General features: G+C 40.9%; 1 long non-coding RNA gene across 1 annotated transcript; it reads right to left on the reverse strand.

The window, feature by feature from the left end:
• Positions 1-23,342, reverse strand: LOC115764525. The gene is made up of 3 exons (XR_004018034.1): positions 23,216-23,342; positions 6,056-6,239; positions 1-138 (listed from the first exon to the last, which is right to left on the reverse strand). It is a non-coding gene; the product is annotated as an uncharacterized LOC115764525 (long non-coding RNA).
• Between the last annotated feature and the right edge of the window lie 524 nt (positions 23,343-23,866).

A 23,866-nucleotide genomic window follows, 5' to 3' on the forward strand; every position in this document is an offset into this window, starting at 1 on the left:
ATATTTGTTGTTGTTGCAATTGCCACAATTTTGTTGGAAGAATATGAGACAAAACAGAAGAAACTCTACGTTGCTCGAAGTGGCGGGACGTGAGGCAAGAGGCAGCGATATAGCGATTGGGTAGGCATGTTGAACTATCTGTAAATATAAGAGAATACAAGTAATTAATAAGCTGTTAAGGCTAAAGCAAGCATTATCGATAAATATCGATACATATCAAAATAGTTACAAGGAAAAGCGGAACAGGAAAAGTGTTAGAAATGGAAAGAGTGCCTAACAAGGACATAAAGAGGTAAAAAAGTTGGAAAACTATTTTAACCAGAAACATGCGCATTATCGATAAATTATTGATCGATATTTAAAACTATCGAAGCCATCGAAATAGAGATGGGGGAAATACAAAAAACACAGACCTTGCTTTACGAGAATAGTAAAAACGCCAAGCAATTACTTAGTAGTTTTGGCTAAAACAATTCATTAAAACAAAACATCGATAATTGCTTTCAACTACTTTCATTGCTTCCACTTAGTCTAGACCATCGAACACGCACTGTATTAGTGTAAAGCCACGGAAATCAGTTAAAATTGTTTAGAAACATGCCTCATTTATCAATTGCTTGATAACATATCATCAAACTTGAAATAAAACAAATGAAAAAAAAACACAATTAGAAAGCCCATTAGACACATTAAGCACACATAATTTGATGGTTTATTGGAATTATGAGAGCTTCAACTGATCTCAACTATTTCAAGTTACTTTTTTATGCATAATTTCCTGATATATGGCACTTGCAGCAATTTCGGACATTTAAAACAGATCAAACTTTTTGTGTACGAAACTCCTCTAGAACTCTTTTTAGAGCTCAAACTTTGCTCAGACGACTTTTATGTTTGGTTTTTGTCTATTTTTTTTTGTTTTTTGTTTTTTTTTGTTAGTTTTTTGGCAATCTGAGGCGCTGTTTTCCAACTTTTCTCATTTGGGTTGCGGCGGATTCCCCGCAACAATGGGACGCAAAAAACAAACTGCTGATAAGACACGAATGGACTAGCATATGAGTCAAAAAGAATAAAAATAAAGGTGCTACGTGCTTGCAGGCAGCACACACACACACACACACGACAATCAAAACAACAAGCGTTTTAAACCAAATGCAAAATAGCGCAAAAAAACTTGACAAAAATTCAGTTGAACTGATAAAAACGCATCAGAAACGTATGAGGCAGCCGCAACAACAAAAACAACAAAAACATCAATAATTACGCACTGATTAAATGCATTAAACGCCAGCGACTCGCGCGCGAGTTTTCTCGCGTCTGCCCTGAACAAAAAAAACAGCACAGACGAACACAGAGAGCTGTGAACTGGCCTGCACGCGGGCTGCCAAATGAATGACAGACAAACTGACAAACTGACTAACTGACTGACTGACACTGTGCTGTGCTGACTACAACAACACCAACAACAACAGCGAAGGCGGCTGGGGTAGGGTGGAGCTGTGTGGACACGACTGCAGCGAACCCAACGAATATGTTGGAGTTGTGAGCGGCGTGTGCATGTGTGTGTTGTGTGTGTGTGTGTGTGTGGGCACAAATGAGCAAACCTTTTGCAACTTATGCCTAATGTGGCACGTGAAGCACGCCGGCCAAAAGGCACAGGGTATAGGGGCAGGGCCCCCAATCAAATTAAGCTGTAAACAAAACTGGTTTGCAAGGCTTGAGGAACGCACGCCACAAGCAGCAGCAGCAGCAGCAACAGCAGCAGCAGCAAGAAATGGAAGTGGAAACGTTGTCGCGACTTTACGAAAAACGACAACAACAAAAATTTACTCGCGACAGCGACGCGTTCGATGATCGAACGAGCGACTCGACTCGCATACAAACGAACGGCGGTTTGGCCGAACACTTGAACAGGCGCACAGCATAAAAAGGCAGCGTAGGCCGACTGACAACGACTCGCAGCAACAGCAACAGCAGTCGCAGCCGTCGCCAACGTCAAGTGCTGCGAGTCAAGCGAGAGCGAGAGCGAGAGCGGGACAGAGAGAGCGAACTGCAGAACGTAACGAGCGAGCGAGCGTGCGGCGAGTGCGAATAAACGAGACAAGGCAGAGCGAGTTGGCGTGAGCATTTGTTTACATTTGGCATTGTTGTTGCTTGCTGTTGTTGTTCGCTCTTGCTCTTTCGCTCGCTTGCCAGCCGACCACAGTTTGGGCCTGAGGAGCGAAAGGCGAGCATAACAGGGGCAGAGCCCAAGCATAAAGCGAAAAAGGTCAACATATTAAAGGCGAGCGATTTGTTTGTTGCTGCTGTTTAAGTTTAATTAGGAAACTAAGCCACGCGCTTTATTATTTTTAACATATTCTGTTAATAACATAAACGCATAAATGTAAACAAAAAACGCTTAAGGAGTGAACACAAAATGGGCTCGGTTAATAAATTAATATGTACATACATACATATGTATATATTTTTAATCAATTGTTTACACTTTATATTTTTCTCAAATTAACATTTTTCAATGTACATTTATATGTAAACATTATGTGCATGATAAGAGTAAAGAGTTTCGTCTGTTTAACAATTTGAGGAAAATGTATTGAAACTAAAAAAATCCCCTACAAAGGCATCTGCTTCGCCCGGAGTTCTTACTGTACAAATGCACGTTTAATTATTATTTATGAACCCATTCCGCAAATAGCGCTTCGCAGAGAAATGCGATTTGCTCCGAATGACGTAGTTAGCTGAGTTCCGACTGATTAGCAATTATATTCTGCTTGGCGTGACGTCACATGACGAAAAGTGTTGCACAGCAACTGATAATCAAAAGTACAGTTGTAATTTAAGACAGCTTTGGGACTGCACAAAAGCGCCAAAGCATCGATAAGAGTTTTATGAGCTCTCAGCATTTAATTAAAAAAAATAAAAGCACGACGCCCTGACTCTCTTACATTCGCATTAAATTACACCGAGTCAAGTAAATCCCCTTCCGAAATTTGCATTGTATTTGGGCTGAGAGGGTGGGGCAGTGCGGGCTGAAGGGGGTCGCATCAAGAAATCGATAACAGTCATAAAATTTCGTGCAGTAAATTTTCGGGCAGTAACTTGGGCTTTTCCTAGCGAAACGATTTTTACAGTTACTGTAAAAGCGGGAATGAAGATGAGATTTACTACAGTTACGGCACACACACACACACACACACACAAACTATAACAACATCATGATCAAATGCAGGTTAATTATCATTACTGCAACTTCATTATTTTGCTCATAATTATTTGTTGAACATACAAAATAACAACAACAAACAAGCAACAGACGACTCGACGCAACGCAAGCAGCAGCAAGCACAAAAAGAGTAAAAGAAAGAGAGAGAGAGAGAGCGGCAGACCAGGCACGTAGAGGGGTTGAGCCGCAATCGTAAGCAACAGAATTTCTTAGAACAAAACAAACTTACGTGCATTTTGTTGCAAACTGATTCATAGATAGAAAGACGTTGATGAATTCCATCAAAATTTGGCAAATCAGATGCAATAAACAAAAGCAATGCAAGACGGCAAACTGTATAGAAAGCAGCAAGACAAAATTGAAACAACAATAATTAGCACAAATGCTTTCTGAGAAACTGCTCAAACAGCTCTCGCTAGCAAAGCCAGCGACAGACAGGGAGAGAGCGAGAGAGAGGAAGAACAAAGGCGAGCGAGCACTCGCGCAGCGTCAACTGTTAACTGAGCCGCATTTTAACATCTGGGCTCTGTTAAACAACAGTCGCCGCCGGCACAGAAATTGCAAAATCGGCGCAAATCCAAAATCGCCGGCGACGACAAAAACGCGTTGAAGCAACGTCGACGACAACGCACAGTGGACGAAACTAACAAAACAGCTGCTTACATTCCTAATAGCATGCTAAATTCCAATATCAATAAGCTGTACATACGTAAATGCGAGGTAAATAAATAATGGAAAATTTTAAGAGCAGCTGGCGCGCTCCATTCTAAGCTGTAGAGCGATAATACAAAACAATATCTGTTTATCGCTTAAATCGTTAAATGCTGCCCACCGTACATTTTGTCCACTGTGCAACGGCGACTTTTTCAGGCAAAACGACGGCGACTTACGTCGCGCGTCTATCGCAAAAACGAACAGGCGCACAGCAAACGTTAACGCGCGACACCTTGTACTCTGCAGCGCTGGCAAGAGAAAACAGAGTGCGAGTCAATTGAGTGTGTGTGTGTTTGTGTAGGTGTGAGTGCGAGAGCTGTGTGGCGCTCGCTGGCTCGCCCGTTGCTGCCGAGTGAACTTTTTGCCTATTTCGTCTGCCTGTCTCGGCTGCTGTGTTGTGTCTGTTATGTGTGTGCGTTTTGCGCGTGTGTGTGTGTTTGTGGTTTGTGTCGACGCGTCGCTATCTGTCTGCATTCGTTTTTACTTTATGTTGTGTGAGCAGCAGCTACAACAGCGACAACAACACAAATTTCAATTGTTTTTTATGCTCTTAGCAGAGCAGAGGCTTTGCGCATAACATTTTCTTGTGTTTTTATGTTATGTTAACGTCTTATAGCAGCGTATGTTAATAGGTGGGTATGTACAGTAAAAGCTTTATTAAGGGACTGTATATCTATGCGGACATCTTTCATCGACCAAATTTTGATTACGGCACTTTTCCCTATATGTACGTTGCTTTAGCAGCACAATATATAATAACTATTAAATCTGTTAATTAAAAAGAAGTTAAGTGTTTTCTAATGGGAAGACAAAACGTTTAATATATCAAGATATACCGTATATTTTACTCCACTTTGAGTTTGTATTTGCATATGTTCCTAGTCTTTGCTCTGTTATTGCTTCACTTTCTTCTTATTGTATTTTTTTTATGGCACACATGTGAATAGGGAAATAGCGAGAATCGCGCGCGATTTTAAACGCACATAATTGCAATCGCCCGACTGCAAACATGTGCGCTGTGGAGACAAATCACATTCGTGCAGTGGCAAACAGCTTTCCCAGCTGTGGCTATGTGCTGCACTGGCTGTTGGCCCATTAGAAAACGACGCCAAACAAAATGGTGCCGCCGACGAGACCGGCAAAACGGGCAACGGCGACGGAATCGGCGACGTCAACGCTAACGACGACCGACAAAAAGTCAATTTTATCGGAATATAACAGGCAACAAGCAAATGGCAAATGGTGCAGGAAAAGCGTGCGGAAAAGCGTGTGTGTGGAAAAGCAGCAATCGCAAACGCCTGGAAAAGCGACCGACCGCCGCCGTTCGCCACGGCACGCTTTTTGATATCTGTGCGCCTAATCCAAATTGCGAGAAAGATCCGCTTTTAGAGCTAGTTCAAGGCACACGCAGTTCGCAGCTCCACAGTGGGCGCAACTGCAGCGAACAAACTCACAACACACACACACACACATCAAACATTGCCAAAGGCAAAGAGAGTGGAAGAGCGAGAGAGAGAGCGATTACAGTGTCGCAGGCGAGAGCAAAGCTCTGCGATTGCATTGGCTGTGGTGGGTGGCGCGGGCTGCCCAGAAAGTGGGAGCGAGTTAGGTGTAGTTCGAAACTCACCGCAGCCTCTGCTGCTATCTGGTACAGCAATTAGCTTAATTGTCTCTGTTGCTGTTACTACTGCTCTTGCTGTACTCCAGCGAGGTGGGCTCATTAGGTAGTCTGTTAATTTACATACATACGTATGTAAAGATATTTAAAATTCATTTTAGTAATACGTTAAAGTAACGTATTCTGTTCTGTGTAAATTTAACAGAGGTGAAATTTAGCATTCGATCTGGGAGGTGTTCTTCAAAAGTTAATGTTAATAATAGTTTTTTTTTTTAAAGAATTCAATTCATTCCTCTGTTTTATGTCTTAAAAGACTTGAATATATGAGTAAATATGAATATTGAAGCTGAAGATGAATTATTCATATTACTTTTTAATTATTTCACGAACCGCCCTCGGTCAAGTATCTTTCTCAAGTACTGCACATGCGCGCTGTGTCGCTTTTTGGGGTATATCTTGCAGCATATTCCACATGCCGCATGCTTGGCAAAACTTACCCCTTGTTGGTGGATGGCAGAGAGGCTTAAGGTTGGGTGTAGGGCTTTCCACGATGTGTTCTGGCCTCTTCTTATCAGCACAAACAGTTTTTGTGCAATGGCAATTAAATTGTTAGCTAGGGGCAGTTCTTGTTATTGTTCCAATTGGATTGCAGAAATGTGGCCATAAGTGTGGCAGTGTCGGCTGCAAAGAGCGAGAAGAAGAAGAAGCACCAGACGATTAGGTGGATGTGTCAACTTCAGTTAGATAACATCTGAATGAAGGCGATAATTTGGCAATGGAATCAGTTGAATGAGCATACTGAAGCGAATGTCGTTAGATACTTGAGATACTTGCGAACAAGCTAATGAAATAGCGGAAATAATTATGAAAATATGTGTGAACATTATATAGAAGGAGTAAGAATATGAATAATTAAAGGCAGCATAGAGTAAGAAAAACTATAAGCATTATAAATATATATTATTCAAGATATGATTACATAATTACTTAGATTACATTTTATATAATAAGCACAAGTCATAAATTAAATAATATTGCGCTTGCTATGCCTCAATTCTGTGAGAATTGCATAGAGCGGCGCGTTGTGATTTGGTTCACACGCGCCGTCGCTGGCGTTCAAAAACCGCAAAAGGAAAAGCCCCACAAATAAATAAATGCAAATTGTCAGCGACATGATGGCTCCAACTGTTGGCCAGCTGCAACAGTAGCAGCAGCAACAGCAACAGCAGCAACAACAAACACAGCAGCAGCAACAAAAACAACAGGTTCATCCAGCAAAAGTGAGGCGGCGGCTTGCAAAACAGATGTCGTCTGGAGCTCCTGCTGCTGTTGCTGCTGCTGTTTGGCGTTCACATGTGGCAGGCAGCGCGATATGGAAACAGCTGCAACATGCAGCAGCAACATTTTGGCTGGCTGTGGCTGGTGCAACAACTTCTTGTGCTGCTGCAACATTGCAGAGGGCGCCACTGTTGTTGTTTCGTGCCACCAGCGATGCGGCGCACAGCAAATGCAGCGCCTCACAAGTGCCACAAGTCGGGATACGGCAGCCTGGAAAATTCGCAAGCAAACAAGAAACAGCAACAGCAACAACGGCTACAACGGCAACAACAACAATGAAACCGGTTCAAACAGCAGCAAAACTAGCGCAAAAAGTAGACAAAAGAGTGTGGCGCACACAGAGAGTGGCCGCCGCCACCAGCTCTGAACCACTTGGGGATTGTTGCTGTTTTTTTTCTCCAGCATTTCGTTGTCATCTCCTCCACAGCGTCTTTTATTTGCTGGGCTCCCTTCTGCACACAGGCGACCAGCGTCAGCGACATGCGAAATGATTTATCCCCTGCTTTGATTTGTTCTGTTTTATTTGGCTTATGAATATTTTGTGAAGTGTTGACAGTGTTGAATAAGAGACAAGCGTACAGTTAAAAGCTCAATAGTGTTGGAAATCACTTAATGTGCTGCTTAAGCCCTTATGCTATAATAATCCAATTTATGTAGTTCTGTTCTTTTCTCTTCTTATACTTTATTTCTTGTATTCAGCTTTTCCTTTGGCAACCAGAATTTTAATTACAAATTAAATTAGTCACATTCGGAAAATTAATAAGTTTTACAGTTCTCTGACGAGTGCCTATCGTTGGTTAGGCCTCAGGGTTATCAGCTCAGAGACAATTGCATTGCGCAGTCTAATCAACACATAATTGCACAAAGCGGACTTTGTAAACGGTGTTGTGTAATGAGCAGCAGTGTTGTAAGGCGATATGTCTTACTCTTAAATATATTAACATGTTTTGCCAAAAATTCACACAGAACAGAGTTGAATAACAGGCAAACATGTAAGCTTATATTCAGCAATAAACATACAGTGTTGTTTAATGATAAATAAATTATTTAAGTGCTGCAAATCGTGAAAAAGTCAGTGTTGCATAGGCGTTAAGTTTTAATTAAATGCCAGTTGAGTTTATTATTCCTAAGAACCAATTACCAACATCTGCCAATTGCATTGGAGCAGCAGAATGACGTCATCTGATTAGGGGAAACTATACAAAAATAGCTTCAGTTGGAAGCGATTGATGTCTATGACAATTGCCAGGAATAGAAAATTAATTAAAGTTAACTTCGAGTCCTTAGAGCGCTTTGGTAGTGCAGCCAGCCCGAATGCCATTTGCTTATTATTATCCCTTTTTTTCGGGGAAAAGTCACCCCTGTCTCGAGTGTGTGTGTGTATGTGTGCCTGTGTGTGTGTGTATCTGTAGCTGTGTGTATCTGTATCCGTAGCTGTGCCTGTGCCCGCTTGTGCGCGCCTTTCGGGTAGATACAAACAGTGCACATCGAGTGGTTGGCCGTTAAAATGTTGTACAACATGCGTTAAACGGCGCAGCTGCGCCTACCCGGGCTGCAGCCAGCCAGCCAGCAGAGGGAAGGTTGCTGTGGGGTAGAGAGGGAAGGTGAGATGGAGAGGGGGGTAAGGGTAAGATGTGCCGAACGATTGATGAGTCCATACACTGGCCATTTGGGTGGCAAAAGAAGCCCAAGAAGTTGCAGCCACAACACGAAATATTCACAGTTTTGCGCTCTGCTGCCTGCAAGAGTCGGGCAGAAAGGGGCTAGCGAAGTTGAAGGGGACGTGGCCGGGGGGGGGGGGGGGGGGGGGGGGGGGGGGCTGAGGCATGTGAATAGCCGCATGACAATGCGTTTGTCATTTAGTTGAACGGACGGCAAATGCAACAATAACAACAACAACATCCTGCAAATGGATGACCATGAAAAGTACAAACAGAATTTAAGCCTCGAAAGGGGCCAGAAAAATGGTTAAGAGTACTTTAAACACCTGGTAAATGGTTAACAACTGATATAGATTCTCAAAACTCCAAATGTGTTCTAAGTGTTCCAAATGAATTGCAATTTCTAGACGGAAGATCCTGCTTTCTTTGGCTTTATAGACATTAACATTAACATTGGGGTCCATTATCCAATATTATCGTAACTTGCAAAGGTCTCAGTTGACAGCTGAATGTTGCATGAAAACAGAGTATCTGACAGCTGGTCCAATGTCAGCTCAGCCAATCTCACGTGTGCCCAACACGATTTACATAAGTTCAGAGCTTAAAGTTCAAGCCGCCCACAAATCTCCGTCTAGAGTTTGGTATTTCGACTAGTTGCTGGGCGCCGGTTCAAACTGGTTTTGTGATCTGCTTTGATTATAATTAATATTATTTATATAATAAAATTTGTTATATTTTAACAGATCAAGTGAAAGTGTGAATGGAATTTAGACGCGCTCTGTTTAAGCGTCCAAAATTAAGTATAGTTTTTAGATTCTTTGCCTTCTTTTAATGATTCTTTGTTTTAGTTTTACTTTGTTTGGCTTAAACAATTAAAAGAGCAACAACAACAATAGTATTAATATTAACAGTGTCATAAGCTGGCTAGTTCAGGCGACATTTGCGGCGAGTTGTTGCCATGTTCAGAGCTGTTATTGTTATACCCTACACCTATTGCAAATGGGCATATTAGTGCTTAGAAGCATTTATGAACAAATTTGTCCGGAATTTGAACTTTTACACACGTAATATCTATAAATACCTCGTAAATCGATAAGTTAGAGGCCCAAGTCATAGGCTTTCTCTTTAGATGGATAACTCTCTTAAAAGTTAACAGATAAATGGAAATTTATTGATCTATAGATGGATACCTCTCTTAAAAGTAAACAGATAAATGGAAATTTATTAATCTATAGCATTGATTATGGTTATATAAACACAATTGAATACCATCTTTAAGTGCCATAAATGTCGTCATAAAAAAAAAAAAATTTTTTCGGAATAAAAAAATCTCCATCACCTCTCCTTTCCATAAAGTCTGACTTGGACTAAGGAAGAAGCACAGAGTCAGGGTCAGCACGAGTGTGTTCGTGTACAGGGTAGCTGCTAGTCGTGCCCTCTCTGCCAAGAGCACTCGTATTTTGTGTGTTGTAGCTGTTGTGCGTCGCTTTCATGGCTCTGTCGACGTCACGTGTAGCTCATAAATATTTAAACGAACGGAGTCGTCTGAGCCCGTGAGTTGGGTCTGCGGGGTTTTTATAGTTTTTCGCGTTCTGTGTGTTAATTTAGCAAAAAGCATTGCGAAATGACTCGCAATTTTAGACTTCATTACAAGCGCTTCGGGGTGGAACTGGAACTGGAACTGCAAATGCTAATGGCAATGGAAATGTATATATATATAAATATATATGTGAAATCGTGGCTAGGCCGAGTGTTGTCTAAATTGCAAATAATTGCAAAGTAGTGTGCGGCACGTTGCACAGTCGCTCTGCTGCCGGCACTGACCGCAGAAAGTTTAAATTGCGCACAGGATATGACAGAATCCGGTGAAAAGGCTTCAAACGGGCGAGAGAGAGAGAGAGAGAGGGGGGCAGAGAGTGCGAGACATTCGCTCGCAAAGCAGCACACCTGCCTCTGTTCAGCACACACTCTCACACACACACACACACACACACAGCCTGTCTAAGGACTGTCTGAATGTATCCCACTTTTGTATAGATCCTGAAACCGGATTTGCAAGGCTGGCTAAGAAATTCGATGTGCTACCCAAAACTGACAACAATTATTGTGATTGACAGAGAGCAAGTTCTATTATTGAGTTTCAAGTGAATCTCTGTGAATAAAATGTAAATATATGTAAATATATTGGGTATTACTTGAAGACTTTTGATATTTGTCTTGTGGCAGCCGACACAAGTGTGCTCTGTCTTCTTCTTATACGAGTTACCAATTTGTACATATTTTAGTTTAAAATTCAAAACGAAATTGTTCTCGAATCGCTTCGCTCACAATGTCAATGCTCAGCTCCTCTCTACTTTAAAGCACTTTCCAATTTGGGAAAAGGAATTTTGTTAAAAAAAATGCAATTTCCCGTAACGAGCTTCATTTCAAAACTATTATTCTTTAAATCCAATTACTAATTAAATAAAAACATGTTTTTTAAATCATAACCATCTTGATTTTTTGCTTTTATAAAGTTCATTCAAGTTCCTCTTAAATATTTTCAAGTTCAATCTGATTTAAATTGCATGGGAATTATTTTATTAAAGTCTGTCCCGCTCTAGCTTTCAAAGTCTTTAAGATCATGTGATCTCTAGTTTGTTTGAGAGCATTCGATCTTTTGTTGTTTAGATCAAATGATAGCATAAGCTATATGCTGTTCGCAGTAGATCTATGATCCCCTCCAGAATAGAGTTTGTCTCTATTGTTTCTAAGGCTTTCCTAATCTAACAAAGAGCTGAGTGCTTTAAACTAAGTTGGAAACGCAATTATAAATATCATAATTATATAGCTGCTAATCAGCTCTAATTATATAAATACTTATCTATATAAGCGCTGGCATTTCTCTATCAAATGTCTCGTGCCATGCGATTCCACTTAATTTGACTGTTGTTGTTGTTATAGCTGTTGGTTTTATGGATCGAAAACTTGATTAACATTAATTAATCCATGCTACGCGTCGCTTTTATTTGTACAAATGACTAAACGAGACGAGCGAATGACAGCTCTAGCCACAGAGCTGTCCAATTCGTCTAACCAGGCGGCAGCCAGCTTGCCGGAAATGCGCGCACACACATAGATACAGATACAGATACAAATACAGCTAAAGATACAAATACATATACAGATACAAGTACACCCATGGCAATGTTTGACCCAGTAATTTACGCATGTTTAGCAGCAGCGCAGTTAATAAAGCTAATTAATGGACTTGCAGCAGCGACAGCAGCAACGGCAGCGGCCGTCGACTGCAGCTTGAATTGTATCTGAGAGATACACATGCTAGAAACGTTGACTCCTTGAAGATACTTGTTGTTTGCCGCACCGCAACGGGCCTAGGTGAGCAGCGCCCAGGGCCAACCTGTTTTGTTGTTTGTGTACACAACAAAGCAATTTCATGGAAAATATTTTTACTAGTTGCAGCGGCAGCGGCAGCGGCAGAGAGAAAATTAAACGCTGCCGCAAATGAAGCGAACAAACGACCAAATGACCGAACGCTCGAATCCGCCCGAAAAAAATTAACAACAACAACAACAAAAACAAGAAGAAGTAGCAGCAGCAGCAGCAGAAGCCGCACAACAGCGACGCATTCTGAGCAGAGCGTGGGAGTCTGTTAACAGCTGTACAACACTAAGGCAATGCTCTCCCACTGCTACGCTCTCTCACATTCTCTAACAGACGCAAGCATGCACACACGCGCACACACAGGCACATACACATGCACGGCTGCTCTCTTTGACTGTTGCGCTGGCACGTAACAACATCCCTGCGGATGCGTCACACGTTGTCAGCGTCGGCGGCGACGGCTGCTGCTGCTGCCTTTTTGTCACAGGTCGTTGCACTGCCGTCACACACACTCACACACGCACATACATCGCAGCACTGCCCGTGTGTGCAGTGACACATGCAGGCCACGAAGCGACGTCGACGTCGGCTGCACACACGGACAATGGACGATGGACGATAGACGCTCATCGGCCATCAAGAACATTGTTGCTGCTGTCTCTCACCTCACCTCCTCTCACACAGATGTGTGTGTGCGCGCGTGTGTGTAGCTGCCGGCTGACCGGCTTCGGCTTCCCTATGCAGATATTTATTTTGCTTTGCTCTCTGCTAGGCTTGCTCTCTCCCCCGCTCTCAACCAAGGAAGTGCGCTCTCCAAGTAAACATAACATGTTTATGCTATGCTAAAGCTACAGTTCCACAGATAAAGTAATTCTCATTAGCAAATACTTGTGTTATGTCTATCAACAACATTTACAGTTATAACCATAAAAGTCGTTGCATTACAGCATGAATTACTAGGCAGTCAGAAGTACCATGAAGCAGTATGTTGCAAGGTAATAGAATGTTATATGGAATTCATGTGTTTTGCCCCAGGCTTGAAGGTCGGTTCACGGTTCGAACCTGCTGGGTTTTTATATTGAAGAAGTGTTCAATTTGTAATGTAAGAAATACCTAGAGCTTTATATGTTATATATGTTATACATACAAAGTATAATCTAGTCGATTACACGCAACCAGGTCTTATTCAAACAAAATGTTGTGCAAATTTTGAATAAATCCTATAGATTATATTAGCATAAAGAGCCCCAATCTATGTACAGCAAAGAACAGATGTGCGAGTAAATATGTAAAACTCTTATCTGTTATGTATTTAACATTCAAGTTTATTTTTCTCGCTGCTGCACAGATTAAAGCTCCACTTGGCCAGCATAAGCACTGAAATGGGAAAGATTGCACGTGGAATGGGGCATGCCGCACAAGGCGGGGCATACCATAAATTTGTAATGCCTCAAGTGGGACAGGCGCTGCGGGCATCCTGATGGCTCCTCTTGGCTGGGCCACTCGATTTGCTTTTGCATTTAATAAATACATAAAAATGCCCAATTAAAACAAACGATGAGTGCAATCATTCGCCTCTGGAGCGCTACGGACCTGGTATTTTTGGAGCGCGCCAAACCAAATTCAAGTGCTACAACGACAACAACAACCACCAGGAGGAGGGGCAGGAGAGGCAGGAGGCGAAGAACACGAAAATATGCTCAAGTGGCGCGGCGAGCATAAAAATTTGTGTATCTGTATCCCGCAGCATAAAAGAAAAGCGTTCAAATGAACTTTTCGTATACCCTGGCACCCTTTTGGCTTGTGAAATGGGGTATATTAGGTTTGTCGCGAATTTGTATATCTAAAATGCATTCTTACTATTTATAGGTTGTTATATCTTGAGTTATGTTTCATTATCTTTCCTTATTTAAAATTATTTAAAGTTTCGTAAGCAAAAAAGAAAATGTTTCTCTGGTTTAATCCACTTTCTCTACTGAACCTACTACGCTCGTTCTCTTTGTCACTTTCTGTGTCTAGGACTTTTTCGTTCCTTTTTGAAGCGTTTTTCCTTATCTCCCATTGCACGTACCTCTCTTTCTTTGTCTCTTATCCCTCTCTCACTCTCACACTCTGTCTCCATTGGCAATTCTTGTCTTTCTCTCTCTCTCTCTCTCTCTCTCTCTCTCTCTCTCTCCATTTGGCCATTTTCGTCTTTTTTTATCTCTATTTTTTCACTTAGTTTTCTCTATATTATTCTGCTCCCTGATTTTTTTTCATTCTGCTCTCAGCTACAGGGTATTCTTATAGTCGTTCCACTTTAACATTTTTGAGGTTCTTACTTGTTTTGTTTTGTATTTTTCGTTGTACGTGGCACAAGTGCGGTCGCATGCTTAAGCACACACTAACACACTCATACACACACACACACACACACACACACACACACCAACACACACGACAGTCAGAAACGTGTTGAGTGGCTCCACCAAACAAGTCGCTTTGTCTCCGTCTACCTTCGCCTCCATCTCTCTCGCTCTCACTCGCTTCTTCTCTATCTTTCTCGAATCTCTGTTGGGCTTTGGTAATTCTGCGCTATCTTTTGCGAAAAAAAAAACACCAAAAACATTTGCGACTCCGTTTGGGTCAGCGCACGTTCAATGCTGAGGGCCAATACAACGTATCCCCCCCCCTCTACCCCACCGCAACGGTCCATCCATTCCTGCACAGCACCCTCTAACGCCCCTGCTTGTCCACTTTGTTTTCCATGCAATTTGATTTACAAATGCCCAACAAAAGCAACAACAAAGGCTATGCAAAGTGCCGTCTCATGCAGAAAAATGAAGAAGAACAAGAGCAGCAACAGCTATGAAAAGGATATCAGCCCAAAAAACTGTTATCTATAGCTTGTCGATTACTGTATACCCTAACAAACCTCAAGCGGATGAAGGATATATTCCCAAACTTGTCCGATTTGATTTAGATCATAAAGCTCATTGCTTCCATAGTTTAAAAAGTTCATTCTTATGGCTGCTATATAAAATGATCTCATTCCGAATCAACTATTGATATTAATCAAGATATGCTTTGAAGATTTATCTAAGAATGCATTAGGAACAGAGCATGTCCCACTTAATGGCATAAACAATAAAGTCCACATTGTTTGAATGTGATTGAATGATATTTCAATCTTCGAGCGATCAATCTATATAGTTGCTATATAATATAGTGCTATGATCCCATGCATTGTTGGCTTTTGATATTAATCAAGAATTGCTTTGAAGTTTCATCTAACAATAGATTACAATCTGAAAATGCGCTACTACTAACTCCTCATTGATTGAATGTGATTGAATAATTTAAGGAAAATGCTTCATTCTTCATGCGATCAGTCTATATGCCTGCTATATAATATAGTGATATGATTAATCGAGAATTGCTTTGAATATTTATACAACAATGCATTACAAGCTGACAATCTGTCGGAAAATCATAAAAAATAAGATCCACAATGATTGAATGTGATTGAATGACTAAAGGTGCTTCAACCTTCGAGTGATCAGTCAATATGGCTGTTATATTAATATTTGATATTAATCACGAATCGCTTCAAGAATGCATTATAATCGTACAATACCCTTCTAAAAATTAAAATCCACATTGATTGAATGTGATTGAATGACTAAAGGATGATGCTTCAATCTTCTGTTGCCGCTGCCAGTTGAAAATTGAAATTTTAAGTTTTAGAGCAACACGGGAAAAATGATTAATGCGCCGCCAACGTGCGTACAATGATTGATTAATTAACGTTGACAACCAGAAAGGAGTAAAAAGCAACGACAGACACACGCACATACACAGGGCTGTAGTTGTGTTGTTGTTGTGCTTATTTGTTGTCCAGTTTGGGGCGACTTTTATAAATTGACTTCATTTTCGATACGGTCTGTTTTTCCACATCTTTGAGTTGCTGCTGCTGCTGTTGTTGTTGTTGTTTTCCCTGCAATCATTTTCCAATGAAATGTGTAATGGTGTGTGCATGTGTGTATGCGTCTGTGTGCATTTGTGTGTTTTGTGTGTGGCCTTGATTGATTTCGACACAGAGCTGGAGGTAAAAATTAATTTTTTCTTTTGCGCTCAACTCAAATCTGTGACATGTGAATGTGCATAGAAGGTGTGTGTGTGTGCAATTCATTTTCCTTGACAATTGACAGCTATCGAATAGTTATCGGACAAATTTATCGAATGCATAATAAATAACAACCAAATATAGGCAGCTAATTGTTATATGTTACGCTAGCCAGTCACACAATAGATTCCAGCTACGTTAACCATTTACGGATGCGATGCAAAGCAGATGAATATATTTAATATTAATTGAATATTTAACGCTTTTCCGGATAGCAAGCGCAAATGATGAAAGAGAGAGAGGTGGAGAGAAGGAGAGAGAGAGCGCGTAATACTCAATAGATTTATAGTCTGTTAAACGCTTGCGAATAAGATTAAAAACAGAAAACATGTGAAATGAAATAATAAATCTGACAGTAACAAAGATGCGCCTTAAAGAATGAAAGCATATGAGAGGGAATCAGAACAATAAAGGAGATGGTAACAAATAATAGTAATAACAGCGAGAGAGTGAGAGCATGCATGCTATCTTTACGGATACGATTCAAAGCGTAAAGAAAGAAAAAAACGTTAACGAATGAGATTCAAATGCTTGCAAGAGACTAAGTGCGACACTATTATACATTCACTCAAATGCCATTCATAATTCATGCTAGAATTGAAGAACGTGGGTTGGTGAGAGCATGCATGCTACGTTTACGGATACGATCCAAAGCGGAAATGAAGAAAATTTAAATGCCCACAAGAGTGTAAATGGGAGCGCTAACGTTGACGATTGAGATTCAAATGCGATGTGCATGCCGTACACATTCCATCTTCATATCAGTCGCTTTGAATAGTTCTCGACGTTCTCTGAAATGTAGCTAAACGCAGTTAGCCTAGATTTGGTCACGGATGCATTTTGATAGACAGATTGCAAGTCGACGACCTGGGGCACCCCCGCTCCAAATTCCGGAGCCCGGCTCAGACAATGGGCGGGCATTCATCTTTACGTAATTTGAACAGACAAAAAATGTTTGCCTGAAACAAAACAGAAAAGTGAAAGTCTAACTGGCGCAGGTCGCGAAGTTCCTCACAAAAATTAAAAACAAAAAAAAACACACACACACACACTTCAAAGATAATTACTATGCATCAGAAAAGCGAACAAGGCGAAGCATCGCGTCGCTTCGCGTCGCGTCTTTGGCATGCCATAAAATTAATGAATGAATATGAAAATATTGAGCTGGTACCCGCCAACCAACCCCTCTCCCCCCACCAACCCACTATACACCCCCAAAGACAGTGTACAGCAAAAGTATCTGAACTTTGGCAACAATTGTTGCCCGCCGTCTAAACCAGTTTCGCGTTTCGCATTTGTCGAGCCAATTCGAAATCAATAAAAAAAATGTTGCAGGAAATTCATTTGTGCCAAAAACAAAACAAAAAAAAAAAACGGTAGAACTTTTTTATAAACGAAATTTAAATAATTTTTAAATAAAACCAGGCAACGAACGCACACTTTATTTTATATAAAACAAAGGAGACGAACAGACTTGTTCGAAGAGTGAATACGCTTTCCTTATTTTTATTTCCAGCCAGATAACTTATATTATTAGTGTAAAATATGGAATTAAACTATCAGGAAATGGCATTCGGAGTATTATTTATTTCGGCTAAGCTGACCTTTGTACAGTAGACTAGACTGGGGCTCGAACCCGGATCTTCGTTGTCTTTATAGAAAGACATCGTTGTATTCAGCTATATAGAATGATATATGATCATACACTTATCCGGGTTGCATACGTCAGCCTCTCAGACATATCCGAACAATGAAAAATAAAGTTCCGGGTTCGAACCTCAGGCTGGCATAAGGATGTAGCATACTCCTGGTATATAATTAGTTTGATTGATAGCTTGTAACCAGATCCAATAAATATATTATCTAAAAGAACAAGGGTTCAAGTGCTCGACTGCTAGATACCCTGTATTGCAAATGTAATCGATACTTTAACGAAATACAAAGTAATACTTCATTTTCGTTTCAATATTATCCAATTTGTGCTTCTACTTAGCATCATTAGCTATCCAAAACACAAACATCATTACCAGCTACTAATGCATGCCAAGTCTAGGGTATATTTAGTTATTGACTAGAAAAATTCCCACGCTGAAGCAAATATCAGCTCAAACTTTTGTTGTTGGTTCATTTCTGCTTTGGGATTTATTAAAAAATGCAATCCAGACCAGTTTCAGCTGAGCTTGTACACTGCGCGAAAAAGCCCAGCTCTTTATTATAAAATGAATGGGCTAGGTTTTGTGGATCTTTTTTTTTATCAATATTTTTAAATTATAAATAAATAAATATAAATAATAGGAGCAAATAAGTACTTAAATATCTTAGATCAAGAGCTGCACTTGAATCACATTACATTAAGGAACTTCGGGTTTGCATAAAAGCTTGTCGAAATAAGCATTTCTTTTTCGTCGAGTGTATAATATCAATATTGTATAATAGACATATATATAGAGCATTGCAGGGTCCTTGCCGGTTATGCCTCACTTGTACACAGAGCCTTGGACCATTGCATAGTTAACGGGCCATGCAGAGAAAATATATTTCATCAGCTAGCTGCAAATGTATCTGACAGATACGCGTGCCGTCCTCGCCAGTCTCTCGGTCTCTACGAGTGTGTGTTTTTTTTTCTAAATCGTTTCTCAAATCTTCTAAGATATATATATATACATATAATACACATAAACACGCGCAGCACAAGCGACAGCAAGCGAGTTTCTTTATGCTGTATGTCTATCTATACCTCGAATTGTAGGTAGTACATACAGATACATGTGTATATACGATATATACCTGCAAGTGTGTGTGTGTGTGTGCGCCCAACTGATTTATATTAACCGAAAAAATGTACAGAGCAAATGCTGCTGCTGCCGTCGCTGCTGCTGCTGCTGGCGTCGGCGCAACGCACGTTTGATGTTGTAGATACTTTTGTTGTTGCTGTAGATACTTTTGTTGTTGCTGGCCAGCCAAGTGCGAGTGTATCTCGGGCCTCGACAACAACGACGACGTCGACGACGCCACTCAGCACGTTCATTATGGCATTTTGTCAGATACAAAATTCAGATTCTCGGGCGCGCGCGCGCGCGTGTGTGTGTGTGTGTGAGTAGCTGTGTGTGTGTGTGTGTGTTGCTGCTGTGGTTTGTTGCGCGATAAGCATACGGATATGTCAGTTAATTATTTGTTTATATTTTTCCCTTTTTTTTATTTTTCGCTGCCTTTTTTTATATACACAAAGTACATGTGTTTATTCTTGCAGTGTATGTGTATGTAAGCGTTAGTACATAGCACACATATATGTTTATATATATATTGTCGCCGCTGAATATATATATATATATATATATATATATAATACACATATGTGCATGTTCATGTTCTGTTTAAGATTTTATGCTGATTAAAGCATTTCGTGTTGTTTTTTTGTAGTTTTGCAATCAAATTGCTTAAAAAGTGTTTGCAAAAATGTATTCAAACGTTTTACAACACTTAAGAGTAGTTCGGCTGGGTATAAATATACATACAGCACTTCAATTTTCGACTCGCTTCCTAATTGAATTCCTTCCAAAAGGTAATTAAGTATGCATCAGCTGAGCCTTATAGAAACTCATCTATTTTCATAGTATTTTTAATGCCTTTTAAACTTATCCGGCCCGAGTTTATGTCAGCTAAGTCCTCAATTACTTTAATCGATTTGATAAAAAGTAACTTAAATTAAGTTCAAAGTTCGCAAAACGCAAACTTTTCGAAATCTTCAAATGACGTTAACAGCGGCAAGGCGAGCCCACCCCCCACACACACACAACCAGCCCACACACCGATGCCACGCCCCTTCTGCTCGGTTTACGTGCAGATGTTTTGCAGCAAGTGCAGCTGCAACTGTTGGCGCTGTGGCAGCAGCGGCAACGAAACAGGCGACTAGAAAGAAAGCGCAAGCAAAAAAGCTCCACAATACACACAGATACACACACACACACACACACACACACAACAATGCACAGCGTGCAAGGGGAGAGGGGGGTGGGGGAAGGCGAATTGACGCTGATGAAGAAAGCCATAAACCGGTGCAAATCGTTGTTGTTGTTGCTGTTGTTGTCTCTGTTGCCGTGGCCGTCTCTGGCTTTGGCTGCGGCTCTTGGCAATTTCGATGTGCAACATGCAGCGTGCAACTAATCGCAACAGCTGAGCGCCTGTTACGCAGCGTCTGCCAAACACCTGGAATGGGGCATACAATTTCGGGATAGCCGCAGCGCCCGACAGCAGCAACAGCACAGGGAATATAATACACCGCAAAAAAAAAGAGTTGGGTTTTAATTTTAAACAAAATTGTGTTTTCTTTTATATGCATATAAAACCAGCTTGGCATTTTGAGACTTTAATTAAATTTAAAAAAAAAAAGGATATTTACTAATTGAAAGTACTTTTTATTTTTGTAATTAAATTAAAACGCGCTGACGACAAAAATAACGAAAAATGTGTTTGGTTCGGGGCGGAGTCGAACCATGGATCGCGCGTTCGCCAAGTGTCAGTCGTTCCATTGAGCTGCCGCTTGTAACCGAACTAAAAGATTTTAATTCAACTTTTTTTTTTAAAAGACATAAATTTGAAGTGCATTTGCATGCTTTAAAGCTTAAGATAAATTTAGAAATAATTTTTAGTTAAGTCCAAATACTTAATATTAAAAAAAAAAAACAGATTTATGTGCTGAGTGGTTTGTATACGATTAGAATTTTCGCTGAGTGTATTTAATGTTTGAGCGAGAGAAAAAGCAGCTCTCGTTAAACGAATTGTTCAAGTGACCTAGTCTTTCAGGCAGTTGGAAAAAGAGGTGGCTGGTTCGAATCTCAGGCTAGTCTTATAATAACAATTGCTAGAAAAATCATAATAGTTTAAAAATTAGAATAACAATATAAATAAAGACAACTTCTTCTGCGTGCTGCTCAGTTTTAGCTGCAGCTTTGCTCAAGGGCTGTCTTCGAGTCGATTTTGTTGTTGTTGTTGTTGTTGTTGCTGTTATTGAGGGGATGTTTCGTATCGGTTCAACTTGCATTGAACGCGAGGGTTCACTGTCCCAAACTGTGGGAGAAGCAGCGACAGCAGCAACAACAGCAAAGCTTTGGCAAAGCGAAACCTGTTTGCTCGCCCGGCGGCAGCAACTGTAGAAGCGGAGGCAAGCAAGGGGCAGGCGGGAGGCGGCAGGCAGCAGGCGGACGGCTGGCAGCATTGACCTCAACTGAGTCAACGACAAAATATGCCAGTCCGCAGGCCGCAGGGATCAGGCAATCGAAATAATGCAGAACATGGTGCGAAATATTTAATACAGAAATGCCACAGCCAAATGGCTAAAAAGAAGCTGCTGCCAGTTGTTGTTGTTGTTGTTGTTATTATTGTTATTGTTGTTGCAACTGCAGGCGAAACCAGTTTTGGAGTCAAATACTATCCCAATGCGGCGCATCTCTCGCTTAGGCCACCTACATTTGTGTGGGCCTTAGACAACGGCTAAGCCTAAGCTGCGGCAATAGCTGGCTCAGCTTAATTGGGTCATTCACTTGCTCGACACACACACATACACACACAGAGGCACACACAACATTTGAGCCAGAGCAACTTCCGGTACAACAAGACGCAGACACTCGAACATACGAGACAAAGACAGCAGACAGAGCGAGAGAGAGAGAGAGAGAGAGAGAGAGAGAGAGAGAGAGAGAGAGGGAGAGCGAGAGCAAAACAGCGTGCGTTAACTTATGGAAGCGACTCGAAACATGGTTAAAGTCTTTAATCCATAAATACCGGAACATATCCGTTACGCGCAACGCCGGGCAATTCTTTCGGTATAACATACATCTCAAAGCATTCATGTTGTTCGGAGTTTTATTGATTGATTGAGCTATTTAAATTTCAGTTATCTTTACAAATAACTTTTCAATGTTTAGCCTTTAAAATGAAATGTTCCCAAGTCTCAGGACCTTAAACTGTCATAACAACGTCAGAATGGAATTAATTTGTTTTAACATTACATTTTAAACATATCTTTTAACCTTATAAAACTCATAAAAGCATTGTCCAACTTGTCTAGTCTAAAATAAACAAACAGCTCTCTTTCCCGCTCTCTCTCTCTACTTGGCTCTCTTTTATCTTCTTTTCCTCAGTTCCTTGAATGCTGTTATGGGAATTTGATTGATTTAATCGGCATCCGCATCGAGCGTTAGCTGGAATGTGAGAGAGCACTTTCTCTGCCTTTCCATTTACTCCGCTCACTCGCTCTCTCAGCTGCAAAGAAAAGAAAAGGATCAAGCAAGGACAGCAACGCAGACAGCAGCAGAAGAGCCAAAGACCGAAAAAGAGGGCTAGAGAGCGAGAGAGAGAGAGAAGCAGAGTCAACAAGAAAAAGGCAAATAAAATGTTAACCTAACCAAAGCCGTAAAAACTCAACCGACAACTTTTCGAGTCAGCAAACGCTGCCAGCGTCGACGCTGACGTCGACGTCGACAGCAGCAGCACATCCATCATTCGTCGTAGTGTGCAATGCGAGCTAAACTCCAAAGAAAATCCAGGCAATTGTTTCTAGAGAGCAACAAGAACAACAACAACAAAATGCAATCGCCGTTTCGCAAGCGCTCTTCGAATTGCTTTGTTACGAGGGTTGCCACACAGTTTAACGGCTGTCATTAGCTTTTACATCGATTTTTGAGTGTCATAGTGTTTAGCTTTTCTTTGTCTGAGGCAGACTCAGACTCAGACTTTGCTGAGCTGCCCTCGCATCAATTTGATAATCGCATTAGGCAAGACTGTTGTTGTTGTTGTTCGTTCGTTGTTGTTGCTGCTGGAGTTAGAGTAGACCCACTTAAACTGGTCCGCAGCTTGATCTATTTTTAGTTTAGCCGAAAGCTTTTGCAAAGCTCTTGCAAAAGTTCACAAACGCAACGGAACGGCAATCAATGTGAAGTAGTTAATGGCCAAGGTCTTGATTCGCCCACCCACACACACACACACACACACACACACAGGTATACGGGCACAGGCACACGCACACGCACACACAATAAGTAAGGAGCAGCAAATAAAGAGAACGAGGTATACAAATAAGAAGCAGCAACAGCGCAGCTTTTGTCACTTACCCAACATTAGCACGGGGCTTGGCGATAATCCAATTTGATTTTATTTTTATTATTAGTTTGTCATTTCAATGAGTACGACGCGCACAAAAACAACTACAACGACAAAATTATTAGATTGCAAACAACAACAACAACAAGAGCAGCACGGAAATCAGTTCAAAATTGCGGCCGCTGCTACTATGTGTGTGTGTGTATGTGTATAAAAATCAAAACAAAACACGACAAAAACACACACACACACGCAAAGTGAGAGAGCGACGGCCACTGAGAGTGCGAGCATAGAAAAAGAACAACAACAACAACAACAACAAATTAAGATGCGATCCCTGCCGCTGTACAGTATTGTTGTTGTTATTGTTGCTAATATTGCTGCTGTTGATCTTGTTGTTTCTTATGGCTGCCTTTTGTTTTGACTGCAACATGTTGAATGTTGCAGCCAACACACAAGCACAACACACACACAAACATGCACACATACACAACACACACGCACTCACACTGCGTCCAGAGACTGGCCCTAACGGTAAATGTAAAAACAACTCAAGCAGCGCATAACTGAAACTCGCAATAAATATGTATATGAAAATATTTGATAAGCTGCATTTGATTTAATTAACACATTTAACATAAGCAATTGCACTTTGCATGAGC

Source organism: Drosophila novamexicana, unplaced genomic scaffold, assembly GCF_003285875.2.
Source record: "Drosophila novamexicana strain 15010-1031.04,08,12 unplaced genomic scaffold, DnovRS2.1 tig00000858-arrow-arrow-pilon, whole genome shotgun sequence".
In the NCBI taxonomy this organism is placed as follows: Eukaryota; Metazoa; Arthropoda; class Insecta; order Diptera; family Drosophilidae; genus Drosophila; species Drosophila novamexicana.